Source organism: Betta splendens, chromosome 10, assembly GCF_900634795.4.
Source record: "Betta splendens chromosome 10, fBetSpl5.4, whole genome shotgun sequence".
Lineage (NCBI taxonomy): Eukaryota > Metazoa > Chordata > Actinopteri > Anabantiformes > Osphronemidae > Betta > Betta splendens.
The window spans coordinates 16,838,235-16,860,360 of NC_040890.2; the positions used below are offsets into that span (position 1 = coordinate 16,838,235).

Consider the following 22,126-nt stretch of genomic DNA (forward strand, 5'->3'; position numbering starts at 1 on the left):
ATCTCCACCGCACGTTTGTGTCGACCGTCGCCTCGCAATCGAGCCGCGTATGTGAGGGAACCATCGGACATTTGAACCACCTACAGCCAGACGACACCAGCAACACAGGGGCTGTCATCAACTTCCCATCAGGCTCCACTTCCCCCCAGTGGATGTTTTGCAAGAGCAGAGACTCTTCTTTTGAAAATGTTATATCCGGAGGCAAAGGCATTTAATGGTCACTGGGTGTCTGTTACGTGACGAGGAGGCGCCCGGGCCGAAGTTGGGCTTCGACGGAGGTGGAGCACGAGCTGAACGCTGATTTTAAATATTTCAGGGGACAGACAGGACGCTCGTGCAGCCATGAATATTTCAAGCGTTTACAAAAGCAGGTACCCTGCACTTGTCTGGTGCTGATCAAGAGGGCAGCAGATCCACTCCTCCCAAAAAGTCTCATGTGGCGCACGACGGTTTGACGCCAAAATCCTAAAAACACTCTCATTCCTCCCGAAAGAGGAGCCGTTGGAATCCCTTTTCTACCCGAGGAGCAAGAGCCAGAAGAGGAATAAAAGGCGGCACACGGCACAACTTCCACATATGTGGACGCCAGGGAAGCGTGGGGGGTCTGCTGTGAAAGCGGTCGCTATCAGGTCCCAGCGAGGAGGCGGAGGAACGGAGCGCTCTCTAAATGCAGCGAAGCACTCACAGAAACGAGCCGCTACGGAGACGAGGACGAGCAGGCGGCGCAATTACGCCCGCTCCAGCATCAGCTCCAGCATCAGCATCAGCATCAGCTCCAGCATCAGCAGCGGGAGAGGCTCCAGCTCCAGCAGCAGCGGCAGCACCAGCAGCACAACCACCAACCAACACGCACCTCTCCTCAGCAAAACACACATGCACTATGCAGATGAGCAGACAGCGTCCTCTCTGCAGAGGGAGAGGGAGCCGCTGGAGCCCGGGGATGCGTTCAAGGGCTTCCTCCCAACTTTGCACTTTCTGTGAAAAGCCTGCCCCCCCACCCCCCTTCTTCCCAAAGCCGCCCTCGTTGTCTAATTCATGCTGAGCCTCATCTGCCCTTTCCTCCAAAACCTGGAAGGCGCCGTGGACGTGTCCTTACCTTCAAACAGCCTCCAGAACCCTACAGTCCACAACGCGGGCTGCGTGAGGCTCAGCGGGATCCGCCAGAACCAAAAAAGGGGCAAAATCCGCCGAGTTCCTCGCAATCAGACCCCGATCACAACTTACTTTTTACCAACGGGATGTCCGTCGCGGCTCGCGCGTATAATCCGCTGCCCGTACTTTCCTTCCTGCTCCCAGATATTCCACCGCGGCACACTTAGAGGACGGCGTGCGCGTTACTGGAGCGGCAGCGAGGCAGCGCCGTAGGATCTCCCCTGGAGCTCCACCAGCTCCGCTGCCTCCTATCCAGCCTGCTTCCTGCCTCCCGGAATAAGATTCAGCATCCGCCGCTCATCCCCACGGCGAGGTGGAGACGTCCCCCTCTGACGGAAACTTTCAGCCGCCCCCCGCCACAGCTACGAGACGCGGCAGAGGATGCCGGCGAGCCCTAATTGGGTCTTATTCTCCGCGTATGCGTCCTCTTGGGATGAATTCGTCTCCTTCTTTGAATTTGTCTAACATGAGGCGCTGTCCTCTCTGGAACAGGGTCGCACAGAATGGATGCTGAGAAAGCAGTGGAATGAGGCTCGATCTCTCACGCCGTCCTTCTCGCGCTCGCTCTCTCTCTCTCCCTCTCTCTCTTCACCCTCCCTCGTACATGCTCCCTCCCCGCTTCTCACTGCACCTCCCCACCCGCTCGTTTTCTCTCTCCTCCTCTCCTTTTTTCTTCTCTCGCACACAAACGCAAACACACTCACACACCCACACACACACACACACACACACACTCGCAGACATCTGCACTTTTCCGTCTCTGGCTTTTGACAATTACCGCTGTGCCATTTCCAGCCATGTCAGACAGAAAGGTTCACCGCCCATGCTCCTCAGAGAAACAAATAACGCCTGATGAATATGTTAAATTCAATAGATATGAAGAGAAGGAGCAGCACTGAGCCAAGAGGCAGCCTAATCAGCCGTCTTCATCCTCCTCACCCTTCACTTTGCATTGGTTTGCATCGAACTTCTGGTATTTTGGGGGGGGGGGGGGGGGGGGGGGGGGGGGCAGTTCAGATGTTGGCTAACTGTTAAGAGTGACTGAAGAGGAACACGAAAATAGCAAGTGAGAGAACGCTGCACGGAAACGGGCACAATACATGTAGCAGCCGTTTAATTATATAATTAGCCGCCTAAACAAATTGCCAGGAATTGTGTTATTGTGGTGGACACACACACACACACACACACACACACACACACACACACACACACACACACACACACACACACACACACACACACACACAGATTACTCGCCCAGAGGTGCAGCAGCACCGCAAACAATGCATGGAACAATTAGAAACCGAATAGAATTCTGAAATGTTGGTGGGAGAACCACGCGCGGATCCGGTATCTCACCTTCCCACATGTATTTACTGACCGTTCGCGGCACAGTCACTTTGTACAGCACCACAATAACATCAACGCACCCACTGAATTACACCAAAGCCAGGCAATTATACTCCTCCAGCGCGGCCGTCACTGTCACAGCGAGGCTGCCGTCGGCGCCCGGACCCGGTCACGTGCTCATTAGGATCAAGCAGGATCCCAACAACATGTCCGTCACCAACAGGAGGACGCGTGAAGCGGGTGGGAGACATATTGGTTCCCCCGTTCTCGTGATAAGAGGACGCCGACCTTGATGGCGCCGCGGCAAGGTCGCATGTCATCAACGCCTTGTCGCCACGGCTCGGAGGCAAATGTTAAAGTGCCTCCGCGGGGTCACTCGCCCGCTGTGCTCCATCCATCACGCGCCTCCACCGCGGGCGCCGTGGCAACGGGGAGAACGGTGGGGATCTGAGAGCGAAGCGTCGCCGCGTCGTTTTGTGGTCAAAACGAGAGCGTGTGCGGGCGTGAACGTACAGCGACTCCGACGCTGGAGCCTTTCCTGTGTGAGTGGACGTCAGCTGATGAGGCAACGCCTGCGTGAAGTGGGCAGTAAAAGCCTGCAACAAACAGGATGTGGCCCCTGAACCTCCGTCACGTGGCTCCGCATCATCGCGCTATCAGGAACGGGTAAACGCGCCGGGCTCCGTTCAGACGCTGGACTGGATGGAACTCATGCTCGACCAGATGGTCCAGTGTCTGCTTGAATGATCAGACTGTTCTGACAAACACTTGCTCAACTTAAGAATGTCATGAATGTTGTAAAACTGACAGGAGCCTTCAATATTCATCACAAGTGTTTACTGTGAAAGGCAAGTGTTTTGACTAAAATATCTCGCTCCCTTTCACCGCCGGCCCCGCTCTCTCTCTCCCTCTCGCTCGCCCGCCCGCCCGCCGTCTCTGTGGGACAGCTTGCAGATAAGCCCGGGTAAAGCCCTCTGGCTGAGGAACCGGCACGGCCCTTTCTGAATCTCATTATCGAGGCAGCGCAGTTTCCAACCAACTGTCCACAGCTCAGACCCGCGGATGTTCAGCAGCAGCCAGCGACGTCGGGCCGCTGGGTCGGTCCGAACACGGACGCTCAGGCCGCTCGCCTGAGGTTTATTATTGTTACTATATTATTATATCGATGACAAATGAAACAGCAGCTCAACGACAACAGCAGCTGCTCTTGTTGTTTGCTGACGTCTTCTAATGGAGAAACCTTCCATGAACTGTATTTGGGTTTTGCTTAAGGAACCACACACGTCACAGGCAGTTACAGCACGAGTGAAGCAGATTCAGTCTCCTCCTGAACCGCCGCCTTACCGTGGTGGAGGAGTTTGTGTGCCCGAATGACCCCGGGAGCTATGTTGTCGGGGGCTAAATGCCCCTGGTAGGGTCTCCCAAGGCAAACAGGTCCTGGGCGACGGGCCAGACTAAGAGCGGTTCACAACCCCCCTATGAGAGATAAACCACCAAGGCCAGAGACGTCGCCCGGTATGGCGCAGCCGGGGCCCCACCCTGGAGCCAGGCCCGGGGTTGGGGCTCGTATGCGAGCGCCTGGTGGCCGGGCCTATTCCCACGGGGCCCGGCCGGGCACAGCCCGAAAGAGCGACGTGGGGCCGTCCTCAAGTGGACCCACCATCCGCGGGAGGAACCGTAGGGGGCCGGTGCAGAGTGGATTGGGCAGCAGTCGAAGGCGGGAGCCTGGGCGCCCCAATCCCTGGATAACCAATCTGGTTATTGGGACATGGAATGTCACGTCACTGGGGGGAAAGGAGCCTGAGCTTGTGCAGGAGGTCGAGCGGTACCGGCTAGAAATAGTCGGGCTCACCTCCACACACAGCCTGGGCTCTGGAACCCAACTCCTTGAGAGGGGCTGGACCCTTTTCTACTCTGGAGTTGCCTGCGGTGAGAGGCGGCGGGCTGGTATGGGCTTGCTTATAGCTCCCCAGCTTAGTCGCCATGTGTTGGAGTTTTCCCCGGTGGACGAGAGGGTCGCTTCCCTGCGCCTTCGGGTGGGGGATAGGTCACTCACCGTCATTTGTGCTTACGGGCCGAATGGCAGTGTGGAGTACCCGGCCTTCTTGGGGTCCCTGGAGGGATTGTTGGAAAGCGCTCCAACTGGGGACCCCATCGTTCTTCTGGGAGATTTCAATGCCCACGTAGGTAACGACAGTGATACCTGGAGAGGCGTGATTGGGAGGAACGGCCTCCCTGATCTGAACTCGAATGGTGTTATGTTATTGGACTTCTGTGCTAGGCACAGTTTGGCCATAACAAACACCATGTTCGAACATAAGGTTGTCCATCAGTGCACATGGCACCAGGACACCCTAGGCCGGAGGTCGATGATAGACTTTGTAGTCGTTTCACCTGACCTTCGGCCATATGTTTTGGACACTCGGGTGAAGAGAGGGGCTGAGCTGTCAACTGATCACCACCTGGTGGTGAGTAGGATCCGCTGGCAGAGAAGGAGGCTGGAACGACTTGGCAGGCCCAAACGTATTGTGAGGGTCTGTTGGGAACGCCTGGCTGAACCCTCTGTCAGACGGACCTTTAACTCACACCTCCGGGAGAGCTTCGACCAGATTCCGAGGGAGGTGGGAGACATAGAGTCCGAGTGGACCATGTTCTCCGTCTCCATTGTCAACGCGGCCGTACGGAGCTGTGGACGCAGGGTCTCCGGTGCCTGTCGTGGTGGTAATCCCCGAACCCGGTGGTGGACGCCGGAGGTAAGGGACGCCATCAAGCTGAAGAAGGAGTCCTACCAGGTATGGTTGACCTGTAGGACTCCTGAGGCAGCTGATGGGTACCGGCAGGCCAAGCGTGCTGCAGCCCGTGCCGTTGCGGAGGCAAAAACTCGGGCTTGGGAGGAGTTCGGGGAGGCCATGGAGGAGGACTATCGCTCGGCCTCAAAGAGATTCTGGCAAACCGTCCGGCGCCTCAGGAGGGGGAAGCAGTTCTTTACCAACTCTGTTTTCAGTGGAGGTGGGGAGCTGTTGACCTCAACTGGGGATGTTATCGGACGGTGGAAGGAGTACTTTGAGGATCTCCTCAACCCCTCCGACATGCCTTCTGCTGAGGAAGCAGAGGCAGGGGACTCAGAGGCGGACTCGCCCATCACCCAGGCTGAGGTCATCGAGGTAGTTAGTAAGCTCCTCGGTGGCAGAGCAGCGGGGGTGGATGAGATCCGTCCTGAGTACCTCAAGTCTCTGGATGTTGTGGGGCTGTCTTGGGTGACACGCCTCTGCAACATCGCGTGGAGGAGGGGGACAGTTCCTCTGGACTGGACAACCGGGGTGGTTGTCCCTCTTTACAAAAAGGGGGACAGGAGAGTGTGTTCCAACTATAGGGGGATCACACTTCTCAGCCTCCCTGGGAAAGTCTATGCCAGGGTACTGGAGAGGAGAATTCGGCCGATAGTCGAATCTCGGATACAGGAGGAACAATGTGGTTTTCGGCCTGGTCGTGGAACGCTGGACCAGCTTTATACCCTCAGCAGGGTGCTTGAGGGTTTGTGGGAGTTTGCCCAACCAGTCTACATGTGCTTTGTGGATCTGGAGAAGGCATTCGACCGTGTCCCTCGTGACATCCTGTGGGGGGTGCTCCGGGAGTATGGAGTCCAGGGCCCTTTGCTAAGGGCTGTTCGGTCTCTGTACAACCGGAGCAGGAGCTTGGTTCGCATTGCCAGCAATAAGTCAGACCTGTTCCCGGTGCATGTTGGACTTCGGCAGGGCTGCCCTTTGTCACCGGTTCTGTTCATTATTTTTATGGACAGAATTTCTAGGCGCAGCCAGGGGCCGGAGGGGGTCTGGTTTGGGGACCACAGGATTGCATCTCTGCTTTTTGCAGATGATGTTGTCCTGTTGGCTTCATCAGGCCAGGACCTCCAGCGTGCGCTGGTGCGGTTTGCAGCTGAGTGTGAAGCGGCTGGGATGAGAATCAGTTCCTCCAAATCTGAGGCCATGGTTCTCGACCGGAAAAAGGTGGTTTGCTCTCTCCAGGTTGGAGAAGAGTTCCTGCCTCAAGTGGAGGAGTTTAAGTATCTTGGGGTCTTGTTCACGAGTGAGGGAAGGAGGGAGCGTGAGTTTGACAGACGGATTGGTGCGGCGGCTGCAGTAATGCGGTCGATGTATCGGTCCGTCGTGGTGAAGAGGGAGCTGAGCCGAAAGGCAAAGCTCTCAATTTACCGGTCAATCTACGTTCCTACCCTCACCTATGGTCATGAGCTTTGGGTCATGACCGAAAGGGCAAGGTCACGGATACAAGCGGCTGAAATGAGCTTCCTCCGCAGGGTGGCTGGGCGCTCCCTTAGAGATAAGGTGAGGAGCTCTGTCACCCGGGAGGAGCTCGGAGTAGAGTCGCTGCTCCTCCACATCGAGAGGAGCCAGCTGAGGTGGCTCGGGCATCTAGTTCGGATGCCTCCTGGACGCCTCCCTGGGGAGGTGTTCCGGGCATGTCCCACCGGTAGGAGGCCCCGAGGAAGACCTAGGACTCGCTGGAGAGACTACGTCTCTCGGCTGGCCTGGGAACGTCTTGGGGTCCCACCGGAAGAGCTGGAGGAAGTGTCCGGGGAGAGGGAAGTCTGGAACTCTCTGCTTAGACTGCTGCCCCCGCGACCCGGCCCCGGATAAGCGGATGAAAATGGATGGATGGATGGATGGTGAAGCAGATTCAAGCAGCTTTTAAAGCTGAGAGATAAGTCTAATAATTGCCTGCTGAAACTAGACCTGCTTTTTACTTGTGTTTACTTGAACTGTTGATGTGTGAATGTGCTTGTTTAATCCCAACTTTTATAACTATCCTGTATAAATGACTAACTTTTCCTGAAAACAAGCAGAACATGAATGTCCTCGTGAAGCAGCTGCTTCTGTCCTCAGGAAACCGGGGGAACATTTTCTACCGCTCATTCGCGCAGCGTCTGCTCCTCTCCTTCCGGCGCAGGTGTGCGTTACAGGTGACTCACCTCGTGTCCGGTGTACGTTTCCTTCCTGCGGCCGCGTCGGCATCGCGTTACGTCGCGCGTTCATTCACTTTCCCCGACCGTCCAATTCATAATTCAGGGCGCACGCGCTGATGCGCAGCGGGGGAGCGGCGCTGGTCGAGCGGCCCGAAGCCTCGGGTGTCTCCGGTTCGGCCCGTCCACCGTCCTTCAGTTACAGCTTCTGCAAAATAGAAGGAGAATGAACGAGAGGCCCGTGCTCCCGCTAACGGGGCCCTTCACCTGTTAACATGCAGCAAATAAACAGGTAGGATGCTGCCAGTGAACGCCTCTGAGCGACACACTGCCACCTACTGGGCTGAGGTGAAACAACACAAAACTACGGTATTCGTTGACTGGTCGACGTCTGGAATTTGCAGCGAGCTTGTATTAGAATGAATAAGAGCCAGTATTCTGGACCATTCTGGCCACGAAGCCTGAACCGGAGCTGATCGTCGGCTCATGTCAACGAAGCTTCACTTATTTCTGCCTGCGTCCTGTTTCCCACCCTTTACATCGCGGCTCCAGTCGCCTTAGCTGCAACTTCAGTCCCAGCAGTTGGAGTCATTAAAGCTTGGGATTCCCACAAAATGTTGCCTGGCGCTTTTAGCCCGGAGGTAAATGAAATGGCTCGTCGCCACCCCATTGATCAACAGTGAAATTGAAAGCCTGACATGTTGAGGAGAACTAATTGGGGGCTGGGCATAGCTCATTAGGCCCTGTTAGAATAAAGATCAGAAACACGTTCCTGTGATCCAGACGTTTCATCTGGCCCCTGATATGATAATAAATCTCCAATGCAACAGACTCAAGAGGAGACGTCTTCGCTTTAAGGGGACTTCCTCTTCGCCTTCTGACAATTCTGCCAAGATGTAAACATAATTACTATAATTATTATAAACTAAAATGACCTGAGCAACACACTCTGTTGAATAAGAATCCATTTTTGTGGCATGTTTGGTCACATGACGGGCACAAACGTTAGACGTCATGAAATATAATTGGTTCAGATGCAGCGTCTCACTCATTGATACGACGCATGCAAATGCAATTTCCAACTGACACCTTGAAGAAAGACGCCGTCACCGTTACGTAAATGGACCTGGACCTCACTCCTCTGTGCTTCAACCACGAGCGGGATGAAGTGGGAGATACTTGGCCGTCCGGTGTCCAGTCCCCCGCAGATTTGGACACTGATGCGATTCAAGCAGCTCCTCCCTCAGAGTGAGGCCGACCCCGGACCTCAGGTTACGCAACCGTGTTGATTTTAACTCCAGCTCTGGAGTGGAGCATCCGCCGCCGCCGCCGCAGCGGCAGCTCTCAGCTCACCTGAAGCACACGCGTTGGCAGACTCAGCGTGGTTAATAATTAGGCCGTTTGAATGTTCCCGTGAGGTCTGTGCAGTTCGTATGTGTGGGTTTAACCTCTCCCCCATAATGAATTAGCTGCTCATGAGATGCTGCTTAGTTTACTGTCAAATCGCTCACTGTAGGTTCGTATTATCAGTGTCAATCATGTGCGGTGCTACATAAAGTCTTGTTTTTTCCCACACTCTGCTCCGGTCGTGGAGCAGAACCGCTTGAGTCGCATTGTTCTGGCGCCGTAATGAGACTTTGTCGGCTTCGGGAGCATGTGGTAAAATGAGCCCCCGCGGCGTCACAAAGGTCAATAACAGCAGGCCACAGTCGGGTCTGACCCCGTTTTTATGAGTGTTTATGAAATCATTCATTGCTTTGATGAACTCTCGCCTCCTAGAACGACTCTAAATTTGTTTATAATTATATGAATACATGTAATTTGGCAATAAAAAGAGGCTGACAAAAGAATTAAGACATACTGAAAAATAACTAATCAAAATCAGATATTGCTTTTAATTGTGCTTGTCTCAGCAGACACTTAGAGGCACATTGGACCATGACTTCAGTCGCCTCCCACTGTCCTATCACATACAGTTAGGTCAACTGATCAATAGTGGTCTGTCTCTGTGTCTCTGTATATCTTTAAATGACAGCCCTGTGACAGACTGCCAACCTGTCCAAGCTGCACCTTTCACCCAGTGACAGCTGGGATTAGTTCCAGGCCCTCGTGATCCAGGCTCGGTGCTTCAGGAGACGGAGGGACGGCTAATGTGCATTATGACAACGCTGCTAAAATCACTTTAATCCTTTTGGATTCTGCGTATTTGTTTGGTCGGCTGTGCACGGTGGACGTTCCCACGTCTTGGGGATGCGTGTGCCGTAAAGATTCAAACGCAGAAGGATGCAGGTTTGGCAGCGGTGCCTGCACTGCATTCAACACACACACACACACGAGTGAGGGAGCAAGTACGCAGCTAAAAATTACCGCTTCAAAAATGCCACTTCACAATCTGAGCTCAGGTTGAAGCACTACCTGCTCCAAAATGTACTTTAAAAACACTCCACTAATAACTATGTGTGTTAATCACTGTTGTTGATCTATGGATGAAGTCTAAAGTCTAACCCAGACTGGGTGATTATAGCATCAGCCATATAATAATACTTATAGTAATTAATAACAGCTCTCTGTCACCCAGGGACAAAGTGAGTTTATCCACTCCCCATGTTTCAGTCTGGCCAGAAGCTTCATCAGCCTCACTCGACCTTCACTTTGGGCTTGGACACACACACACACACACACACACACACACACACACACACACACACACACACACACACACACACACACACACACACACACACACACATACACACACTGCCCTCTAACTGGTACTGTTGTCAAGGACAAAGCTCTAAAACACAAGAGGCGACGAATTGCGTTACGTGTTCATGGCACTTCACAAACAAGGATTAGGGCTGCTCCATCGGGCCCCGGCTGGGTGGAGAAGCTGGATGGAGAAGCTGGGTGGAGAAGCTGGGTGGAGAAGCTGGGTGGAGAAGCTAAGTTGAGAAGCTGGGATGTAGCAGACACCAGGAATAGCTGAAATGTACAATGAAATTAGAGCCAGAAACCAGATTTCTGCAGTTTCTTTGTGTGCTGTGGGCAAAAGTCAGAGAAGTTCATGTGTAGGCAGTAAGATCCGACTTCAAGGTGAGCAGCAGTGAGTCAGCCGCGTGTATGTCGTCAGGCGAGGTTTAGGGACTACACTTTTTTTATGTGTGGAAATTCTTTTCGAGCATCAGTGAATCGTGTCAGAAAAAGACAGCTACACTTATCGCTGACATGTAATTGTCCAATTGTGGGATCAGTCAAGCAGGCCATGGAGCCATCGCACGTTTCACAGCCACACTTATTATCTGCCGTTGTGTTACAGCAGGTAGACTCGGGACGGCTGACGCAGCTTCCAACCACATCTATACTTAAAATATAACCGTTTTTATCAAGCTGCCTCCATGCAGACGCTGCACAGGAGAGGCTGAACAGCACATGGTACGAGTCAGTTTGCTGCATCACAGCCAAGAATCGTCCCATTCCCTCATGCAGCACATCAGTCAATATTCAAAGGTGTTGATGTTTTTTAAAGTTGTCCTGCTCCCATTGTCTTGGTCCTCAGTCAACAAGACCCCACTGTGACCCCAGGTTGAAGCACCTGGCACTGGCTGCATCCCACCCAGCGCGCTGACGTACTGTATAATAATCTATAATTATCTCTCGAACCCTGAGCGAGGTTGTCCTGCTCTCCAGTGGATGGGATTTCGCCGGGAGTGCTGTGTTAGCCTGTCAACAACTGCTGAATAAGTGTGAGCCGGGGCTCTGGGTGCTTTGATGCCCTAAGTCTGTTTCTTTAATCAAGACTTATCCACGACGATAATAGCTTCATAGATACTAAAACTGATAAAATGTGCTGGTCGTTAAGGATTAAACATTTAAAATTACAAATGAATGGACAAGTAGGCCCTGAAGAATGTCCTGTCCTTCAAAACTCTGCTGTCGGCCACAGGCGCACATCTCCGCTGCAATAATCCTCTTTGACTTTTTGCCATTTAATACATAAAGTGTATTAGGGGCACTCATAAATTCACCTCTGAATTGTGATAGCAAAGTCCCTTTGTGGCTAAAATTAAGACTCTTACCAAAATTCAGCTCTGTATTTTTATTAGCACGTGGTGATAATGTAGAGTGAAACCAAAAGGACGTGACGTTTTCGTTCCACCTTCCACTGTATTTACATGCTGTGCTATTGTTTTTCATCATAACCACGTCTGGTTAACGCATAAGTGCATTTTAAACCGTCCACGCACTGCGTCACACCCAGATGAGGAAGGAGACGCGTTATCACAGGTTGGATGGGGATGGCAGGGACAGAATGGGGTCACGCTTAAATAATGAGCTTGTCAACACTCTCGGCACATGTGAGACAAGACGCAAAGTGTTGAAGGCAAATTTTCATTCACCGATCCATCGCTCTGACACGCTCACTCTTCTCTCCCCGCTGCACTTATATAAAAGCAGCTCTATTTACTACACTGGCAGAGGGCGCCGCCTTAGAACATGAAGCTGAATAGCAATGCATGAATGCGAGTCCTGGAACATTGTGGCAAACGCGGCCACCGATTGTAAAAGGGAAGAAGGTCGTTTCTATCTAATACGTCCACCGTACGCTGGGTTTGTGGCCCTGCTTTGTAAAGTGTGTATAAATGTAGAAGGATGGCAAGCGTTTATTCACTGGCTGCAAGGGGACGGCACTAAAGACGCGTAACCTCTCCGGTACCAAGAGGTCAGACCTACAGTATAATGGCTCTGCACTGTCAACCAGCAGTCATTTATATTCATATAATACAGACATATCAGCAGCATCCAAAACCTGAGAACAAGCAGAAAGCCTCACTTCTTCACAAAGCTACAGCCACTTGACTAAAATGCAGTGAGCTGCCTCCCCCCGGCAGCGCTCGCGTCCCGCGGGTTTCCTCCTGTACTGCAGCTGCAGGACAGCGTGCTGACGGTGCTGGTCGGAGCCTCCGGCGCGGACCTGTCTCATCACTGATCCACAAAACGAGGCGTAAACATGGCTTCGGACGAGGAATACGTGACGTGAGTAGTTTAAGGAGGAATGAATTTGGCAGGTGAGATTTTCTGTCTTTCACACAAAAAAGCAGTTTGAACTAAAACTGTCTCTGTTCTTAGTTTGGCGCAGGCGCAGATACAGTGTTATTCAGGTATTTATTTCATAAAGCAGCACATTCTGCCTCCATCACAGTATCTTAGTGCTTGACTTCATTATTGTCTAAATAGGAAAAACGCATTGGGATATTTCCTGCAGCCTGTGAATTCAGTGCATTAACACCCTAAATCGGCCTCTATGGAGCAATATGCTGTTTGATGTTTACCACATCCACGGCTGGCTTGGAACATGCACACCGCATGCAGCGGAGGACAGCAGGGTCGCGCTTCATGTCGCCAACAAGGGCACAGCGCTGGATTCACAGCACTCGACACTGCATATAAACGAAGCATATACATTAGGCATCTGGCGGCTACGGGCCTTTGGACGGCACGGAATACAATATGAGCGTCCGCGTCTGCAGGAGCGAGAGAGTGACAGACAGGAGAAGCAGCGTGGCATCCGGCAGCTACTGTACTGCAGCTGTGTGGGAAGAAATGCCTGAAATAAGTTATGAGGACAATTATGGAAGCTAAAGTGGTTTAGTGCACAAAGGTGATTCTATTACTCATTACTTTTATTTATCCAGCGCGGCGGAATGAACCAGCAGCCATCTTGTTCCCGGTATCCATGCGTTTGATTGCCTGGGCCGGATCAAGTGGTGCCATAAACTGTTGTCTGCTAAACAAGTGAATAATGAAGATTTAGATCCCCAATTAGCGCCTCCAACATTAACTGCTCTCCTGCCTCTTGGGCCAATAGATCAAGGTTTTCGTGCAGCTTCAGCACAGCTCGGTGGGAAGATCAATTGCCATGCGCCAACTCCCAGCCATCGCTGAGGCGCGTTTGTCAGAGGGAGGTTATGGTGAAAAATGAGATCAATGTGGTAAAAACGTCTGAGGACGTGAAGCGGCGCGTGATTTCAGCGCGAGCTCGGCCCGAAGGAGCACCCGAGCCCGGCCTCCGGTGGGAGGAGAGGCTGCCACGAGGCTCCTTCCATTATTTCCCACATGCATTCTCATTTCCACTGCATCCTCATCACCAGTGGCACACAGGACACCCCACGGCAGACGTCTGCCGTTATTTATTACGGTTTAATACCCGCACGCCTGCCAAGTCAGAAAGTGGTCAATGGGAAAAAGTGGCTGTGAAAGTGCTTCATATTAAATGTGTCAGTGTTTGTTGAATGGAGTGTAGCTCACCACTCTGTGAAGGGAAGAAAAATTGCATTCGAATCAGGTTCACCTTCGGTCCTTATTTGATGTGTATTAGCGCCGGGGCGCGGTGATTAGTGGAAAGGCCGCTTTTGTTTGCGTCAGATGCAGCACATTAAAAGCGAAGACCTGCGAGTCTGACAGGAGATCAGTCAACACGAGTTCAGCCTCGACTCTGGAGAGATAAACATAAAAGCTCATTTTTAATAAATAATAAATTAGAAGAAGTACAGAATGCAAGTTCTCGTCTGCTCTCATTTTTTAATAGCTTAAATATTTGCTGAAGCAGTAGGAAAACATATTCGGTCCCCTAACAGTCTGCACTCCCAGAGACGCGCCGCTGAATATAAAAGGGAAGAAATATTTCCTTACTGCACTAAACAAGGTACACCGTAACAAAAGTACAGTACAGGAGTCGGCCATCAATACTTTGGCCATTCCCTACAGCACCAATAGACTTTTTTATGACCCGTGCATGGAACCTCCGACAGATAATAACCTGTGGTCACATCTGGGTGGAGGAGGCCATTACCTGCTGCTGGTTGGGCTAATGTCAATCCAATATTCCTCCCTCAGCTTCGTTTGGGCTTCGGCAGCTCCTCGGGGAGCGACTGCATCCGGCTGCTTCGCCACTAAACGCCCCACGCCGTTCGCCAGCGACCTGCTAACCTGCACGGCGACCACCCTGACGGAGGCGGGGGCAGAGAGCAGGTGGCGCTCCGGCGCTGGACCTCACGCTCATCACCGCTTCATCAAACAGTTTCCTGCACGGCAGTGAAGATGCAGAGTGTGTGAAATGCATCGCTGTGTGTTTCGGATGGAGCTAGCGGAGGTTGCGCTCCCCCAGGGTAACGTGGGTGGATTAACAGAGAATGTGCTGCTTTTAATAACAGGAATTTCTGAATGAATTAGGGTGAAACACAGTTACAGTGGGCTTTTATTTTGGAAATCAAAAATAGAAAGAATTCAACTGTCATGATTCATGTCTGCCATGAAAAACAAATCCTTCCCAATCCGTGTTTGACAGGCATTAGTTAGTAGGTCACATAGCGAAGGGCGTTGTTATCCTTGATTATGAAATTATTTCAACCTCAAGGAGTTAATATACGAGGAATGATCACGGCTCCGTTGCTGAAAACACAGATTTGCATTTCTACAACCATTTGGCAAGTCTCAGTGGTGCTGTAGGTGTACGAGAGATAATCTGCTCCAAATATAGACCTTCAAATAAGCCTGTGTAAGTGCCGGAGATAATGAAACGCTCTAAATGTTCGAATTTTGTTTTCCAAGATGCTCCAGATGACAGAAGGCGAGCCGGTGCGGGCTTTGAATAGAGAGCTGCTAGAAGCTAATGTTAGAGAGCTGCGTGTCTGCGCCAACGCGTCCAAAGTCCAAAGGCATGCGAGGTTCTGATCACCTATGGACCTGTGGTGGTTCCTAACGCGCCACCGGAGCCACGTGCGTCCCCTCGAACCCACGTTTTAAGACCCGAAGCTCACAGCTACTTCAAACAGTAGCAGGATACACCCTTGTAGTTATCACATTTTCTATTTCTACGCTCTTCATGGTCTGTTTGATGTTATTCATGAGCTGTAACTGAAAGTAATACAACTGCATGGGGCCAGAAAATGCTTTTGAATACAAAGTACCAGCTGCTGTGCTGCGGGACCATATACATACAGCGCCGTACTGTACCGGCTTTCCTACTAATGGACGGAATTAAACGCTGCCATCAGGCGTAACTGCACGGCGCTGGTTTTGACTGTCAGTGGGGCTTTCAGCGCCGCGAGGACTTCTTCTATCAGCGGTTTGTTTTAATTGATGGATTTCATGAAGGCAGTGCTACAAAGAATCCTACAAAGGGTTTGAGGTGATGTCCAGGCTTTGGCCCGTGCACATCAATCAATAAACACTCAGCGCCACACATTCACAAATGTACCCAGAGGAAATGTAATGACAATTAACATCTCTGTCTACTTCCTGTGTCCTCATATACTCCGTGGTTTTTATTCCCCCACTTCATATTTCTCCGACCTTGTGGCTCCATTTGTCAAACGGCTGCAGAAATTAAGAAACTGGGTCTTGATATTGATTCGCGCAGCAGAGTTTCAGGCTCCGTGTGTGAGGCTGGGCAGGTATATACAGTATGTACGTATACAATATTAATGTATGTTCTCTTGGTCTCACTTACAGCCACAGAATAAAGAATGCAGCCAAGGGTGGTTCAGGCAATTTTTGAAACACAGCTTTGAACCCCGAGAGTCAACTAGAGGTTGTATAATGCATTCCTCACCAGTCTGTGGGTGGAATAGATTAGCCACCGCTGCTATGTGAGGTGGCTTTGTCATTTTTCTTCCAATCTGCTGAAGATGTTAACGCGCCGGCGCCGCTGATTCCCAAACCCCGCCGGGTCCCCGTTGTTCAGCCGTCCTGGGTGGACGCGTGCCGTATCAAAAGGTTTCCTGCCGCGCTCGGTGCCACCGGCCGCATCGTTCCGTCTGTATTTGCTTCTTATTGATGGCCTAAATATTGGCGTCCAAGCGTTTCTTCTGTTTAACAAGCGGCGCCCGGGAACGGGCCGTTCTCGGCACTGGCTGCTGTTCATTTGGTGACTGTTGCGGAGGAGTACATCAGTGCTTCTCGTTCCTCGGTAACCATGCCAGCCAGTTGTCTACCTTCCTGGAGAGATGAGCCAGAAGACAGAAGTCTCTGAATTGATCCTGCATCAGCCGGGAGCGAGGACGGACTTAAAGTGCCCTCGCTGATTTAAGCCCTGATGCACCTAATCACTTTACGGCGCCTGACTGTTGTTTAATGCAGAACGCAGCCAGGTGCAGTGGGGACGTCTTCCTTTGTGTTCCGCTATTCCGCATTTTTCAAAACCCGCTTTGTGGCTTCAAAGTGCAATATGCCTTAACGCTGGGCTCATGTCAACATGACATACAAAGCTGATCATCTCTGGCTGGAGACTCATTCGGCCCCGTCACTGCGGACCCCACAGCAGCCATATCGTCCTTTATGAGACTGTTGGCCGAGCGTGTTCCAGGCTTGAGGGCTTTGTGCTCGCTCGTGTCATAATGAAAGTTGAATCCCCACTACAAATGTCCTTAATTATGATTTTGTTTCCTAGCGTTTGATAGGCTGAGCCTGCAATAACGCTGGAGCCGAGACGTGTCAGCCGGGACATTAGCCAGCGCCGGCGCTGCCGCTTCAAATCGCAGACGGTCTTCACATCAAAGGTACTCGAAGGCAGTCTCTGTGGTCGGACGCAGCAAACAACAAACAAACACACAAACGGAGCAGCCAATCGCGACGCTCGCCCTCTAATGAGAGGAGCTTATTTCTAAAGGAATGAAGGATGGGATTATTCTGCTCACCTTTGATGCTGCAAAGTTCCGATACGATATCAAGTCATGATCTGTGATGCTATCGCACGTCGCTCTGCTCCCAATGAACCCTGATGATGAGCGTCCCCACAGTTAAGTTCAATATTCACCATTGTCCTCAGCAGCCGAGAACGCGACCTAACGACCTTTTTCACGCGCGGCGCCGCTGTTGTGCGTCTGCTCCACTAGCTGCTCGCTCTGTTTTGCATCTTATTACATTGCGACTGCTGAGTGTTTACTCTCAGAGCTTGTTCCCTCTGAAGTCCTCCGAGAGCAGCTTTGTGATTAAGAGCTAAACACAGTGTGAAATAACATAGTTTGCCTTGATGCTAAGTAATATGACAAGATTATGGAGTTTAAATTAAACATCATAATTGCAGTAATATTATAATCACAATGACATTAATGTGTTCTGTTCTACTGTACACAAGCATAGTCTTATATACAGAATGTTTGGCCAATGCAGGGTGTGTTCATGCTGGTTCTGTCTGGATCTAAATGCTCTGTACAAATTTGATAATGTTCCAGTATTTCACGCTGTTATAGCCGCGTGTTTCTTCCCCAAAGTGCTATATAGCCCATACTAAAATGCTTTTATGGTACAGAATCATAAAAGCGTTTCAGTTCAGGCTCCTTTGTTTGCAGTGTTGCTCCAGAGACAGTGTTCTATGATGCCTCCAGTCATAAAAACATGTATTTATAGGGGAACATACATCACATCGGTGAACGCTGCTAATAAGGTGTATAGCGTCTATATGCAATGGCGTGTTTTGACGCACAGACAGTGGGAAGACAAGGTGGGAGTTTTGCATCTAACCTCTCCACACACTCCATTTTAATGAGGCCTCATTGGACTGACACTCTCCAAGAGGTCAGTGTGATGTTGTGCAAGGAACAAGGAGAGATCACAGATTCCATGCAAAACTAGGCCAAGGTCAGAATGTACGTACGCACTTACCTGCTGCAGACGCTGAGACAAACACTTAGAAAAGTGTTGAGAGACAAGACGACCTTGACAAAAATTCACAACGCAACACGGGAGCGTTAGTCAGGTTCCAAAGGGACAAAGTTTTCCACCATTGAATTCACACACGTGCTGATTGGACGGAATCAGACCTGTGTAGCAAAGTCTTTGGCACCTTTGTAGGATGCAACACATGCCAAAGGCCACAGTCTGCACACAGTGGGAGCTGTGATGAGTCACAGTGTTGCTATAGAGGATTTGCATACTCGCTAGTATACGGGCCACAGCCTACTATGCATCCAGTATGTCAAAAACAAGCACCACCTGGGCCGAGAACATCTAAATCGAGCATGACAGTCCCTGCTCCTCGTGCCCCCGCAGGTTAAAAGCTAAGTTTGGTGTGAAGACCTTGGCTTTCTGTCTATGCTAAGAAGATACACCCCTGTCACTCACAGTCGCTCCAATTCAACAGATCAACGTGACGGCTTCTTGTGGGAGCCCTGCAGTCGGCCCTCCAGGCCGGATGCACTCCCATCACGTCACATAACAGCAGCTCGTGACCAAAAGACAGAGGACGCTGCCCAAGCCACCGCGCTCATTCAAGTCATCGCAGGAGCCGCATGGCAGCGTCGCATGCCTAAAACATGAGCGCTAACGACGCTAGGAGTCCTGCTCAGACTCCTACAACAACGCTTGCAGAATTTAGTATTTTGGAGCTGTTTTGGGTTTGTGGAGGACTGACGCGTCGCTGTCAGACAAAATTACATCAAGAGCGCACACAGACACACACACACACACACACACACACACACACAGTCGCTGAAAAGCTGTGAAATAAAAATCGAACCACCGTTTTTTCTGCATCTGTGTAAGAAAATGATAAATAAAAACGAGCACAGCTGGTTGAGAGGAACCTGCTTTTACTCAGCTGCTTTCTCTATGGCTGCGGTCAGATATTTTCCTCTGATAGCCTTTTTACACAGGCGCATGACCTTTGTGTGGGGCATCTTCATTTGTTGGCTGTCTTTCAGGAACTGCCCGTTAAAAGGTCACCTTCTCTTTGACAGAAGGGAAAAAAGGCATCCCAAAAAGTTGACTAATAGCGAGATAACTTTTAAGCGGAGCGATTCTCAGCACAGCATTTATTTTTGCTGCTGCCATTAAGAAGGAAAACGCTTAAAGCAAATAGTGATGGTGGACAATTAAATGTCAAAGTGCTGCTCAGTGAAACCAACTACAGCGTGACTCACCTGGTGTCAAAGTATCTACAGGAAGTTCAAAGATCTCATTCCACCTTGTTCTGTAATAAGACGTCATCTAAGTGTCATTGAAGTTCTTAATGCATCGTGACAAACGTGACGAATGCTCTGCAGGTTCTGTAGACTGAGCACGCGTCTTTGAAGCACTGACCTGCTCTGACGGGATGAATGGAGCAGCGCTGCGCCCGATGCTGACAGCTGGCACGCCGAACATCCCCGCAACCCCTGCTCATTAATTCAGCTCAGGCCGACGGTCAGCTCGGAAAAAGCACACGCGGGAAAGCGGGCACACGGATCCCCCCGCGGCGCTCCCTGACAGTTACGTTATCATTAAAAATGATTAGGATTCCAATAATGCTTGTGTTTTAAAAGATCCGTTAGACACGGGGCAATTAAATTACCTCCTACTAGATAGAGAACCTCCTGCCTCTGTGGATTTTATTGTACTCATCACATTATGGGCTATTTTTCAAATCAGTAATTTCATCACATGGCAGCGAATAAATCCTCCCAGCATGCACTAGGATGAATAAATCACAACAAAACTTTGGAAAAAACAGCCGTAGTTGTAAAATATGCAAATTGTTTTTTTAAAACTATGCTGAAGATTAGATTTCCTTTAAATATGATGAAAAAAATATAGCAAAAAAACAGATAGATGCAGACATTACAAAAGATGAAAGCCTCGTATGTTCACAGAATCCTTCTTATGACAGCTGTATAATATTCCAAACCAGTGTGTTTTTTTCCCCTTTTGTGGTTCTGTTTCAAGGCTGAAGCCTCGCCATCCAATTCAATAACTTTTCTCAAACGAGCGTCTGATCATAACACACTAAAGCTCGTCCCCGTCTGACAGCCGAGCTTCATGCGACGCCTATTGTCGCTCAAGGTTTTGGAACCAGGTGATGCCGCCCAAGGACGACGTCTGTGTTTGTGTCTGGGTATTTTCATTTATGCCAGACTGTGTTCATGCGTCATTTTAAGGAGGAACAAGGTGGAACAAGGTGATGATGGAAACTACAGTACAGAGAGTAACGAAGGGCCTGCTGTTCTAATATTATAGAACCTTTAATCTTTAAGCGACTTATCCAGAATGACTGTTGGCCTGAATGTAAGTATTGTGGTATTATACTGGTGAAGGACTCGTGTTCTGGCTACCACACACTGAAAAAACAGAAATCCTTGGCAACGCCTCGTAATCTCCCATTCAGCCCCATCCACATGTAAAGAGAAGCGCCCGCAGGAAAACCCCATCGCTCGGAACAGTCTTTGTGAGCTGAATCACTTCCAGACAAGCAGGAAAGAAATTTGCCGCTGTGCACAATAGATGAAATACTCGGTGGGGGAGGCAAAGTGGATGTTCCTTGAGTACCACAAGTCATAAATTATAAGAAGTACACAAAATGCTGTTCTGTCCGCCTTTCGCTCCTCGGCTTTAACGGGCGTCACCACCCGTTCATGGCCGCCGAGTGGAGCCCTCCTCGCTCGCGGGACTCCACTGTAGGAAATGTTCCCGCTAAACTATGATGTGACCTCCGCATTTTCCTGCAGCCGCTTTTCATCGTCCTCATTTCCCTCTTGATTATTAGCATGGGGAAACACAGCTTTTAGTTTCGGACCAGTGGTGTTGAACGTCGCGTCTTTAGCTGTAAAACACAAGACGACGGCGCGTCTCTGATAGAAGCAGCTCGTGTGACAGGCTCAAAGCGGCACAGTGCGAATTCAGCGATTCGGGAACCAACACATTAGCTCACAACAACCTTCAGGGTAAATATTTAGATGAAAAAATATCTTGTTATTGGATGAGTAAAACTCTGCAGTCTCATTTGCATATTCCCTTGGGAGAACGACTAGTATGTGTGTTTTTAAACTCCTTTAAATAGCCACTCTTCATAAAACCACACTCCACATGCCCTGAAGTTACGACTGTCTGCCAACCAAGGTTTTCCTTATGACAAAATAAACGCAGACAGAACGGCTCATTTGCATATTCAGACGTGTAAATAAGAGTATTTTGGGACTTTCTTGTGTGTTGTGACAGCTTCAGCAACCTGCTGACCTGCCAGTCAGTCCACAAACCACAAATTACTATGCAGAAGCTAATAGGATGGATTTCCTGTGACACACATGGTTCTCACATGATGAATCCTAATGACTGTGGTGGAGCCCGGACGCCTTCGTAACTCCACTTAATGTATCTGCGGGGCACAGCCCATATATTCTATATTCTGAAGGGGCTCCTCACGTTGGTATTGATGAGCTGACTGTACAACAGGTGGGATTTCATGCCTCACCTCCTCTGTGATAACTAACAGCACCGTGAACAGAGGCGCCGCTGACAAACGATGGGATCACGTGGGCCACAGCAGCCAGCAGGTGACCAAACCAGCAAGGTGCAAATGGCTTCAAATTGGGCTCCGCAAAATGCGCGGCGTCCACGGGGCCCAAACGCCGCAAACAGGCTCCCAACTGCAATAAACCGATCCACTGCGTCTGCGGTCGGTCGCATCCCCCACATTTGAATTAGGAACCAGCTGACGGACTGAAATAAAAGAAAGTCACATTTTCAAACTTCCCATAAGCTGAGTATCCGACACTTTGGACTCGCTTCTCCATTTCCACAACAGACTGAAAAATAACTGTCAGATTGCTGGCTGCTGGCTCACTCCACTGTAAGCTGTTGGCTTGGAAAGACTCTCAGCAATTGCAGCAGATG

General features: G+C 50.5%; 1 protein-coding gene across 18 annotated transcripts in view; it reads right to left on the reverse strand.

Moving 5' to 3' along the window:
• The window catches only part of lingo2 (leucine rich repeat and Ig domain containing 2), a 251,085-nt gene that overhangs the window by 127,166 nt on the left and 101,793 nt on the right, over nucleotides 1–22,126 (reverse strand). For 6 of the 18 annotated variants that reach the window (XM_055512318.1, XM_055512313.1, XM_055512316.1 and 3 more), the window contains exon 1: nucleotides 1,097–1,719. The exons of 4 other annotated variants lie outside the window; for them this stretch is intronic. The gene's annotated coding sequence lies outside the window, so the exon portion shown is untranslated. Of the gene's footprint in view, nucleotides 1–685; nucleotides 907–1,096; nucleotides 1,737–22,126 lie in introns of those variants that run through there. 8 more of the 18 variants (XM_055512317.1, XM_055512304.1, XM_055512311.1 and 5 more) reach the window with 4 other exon arrangements.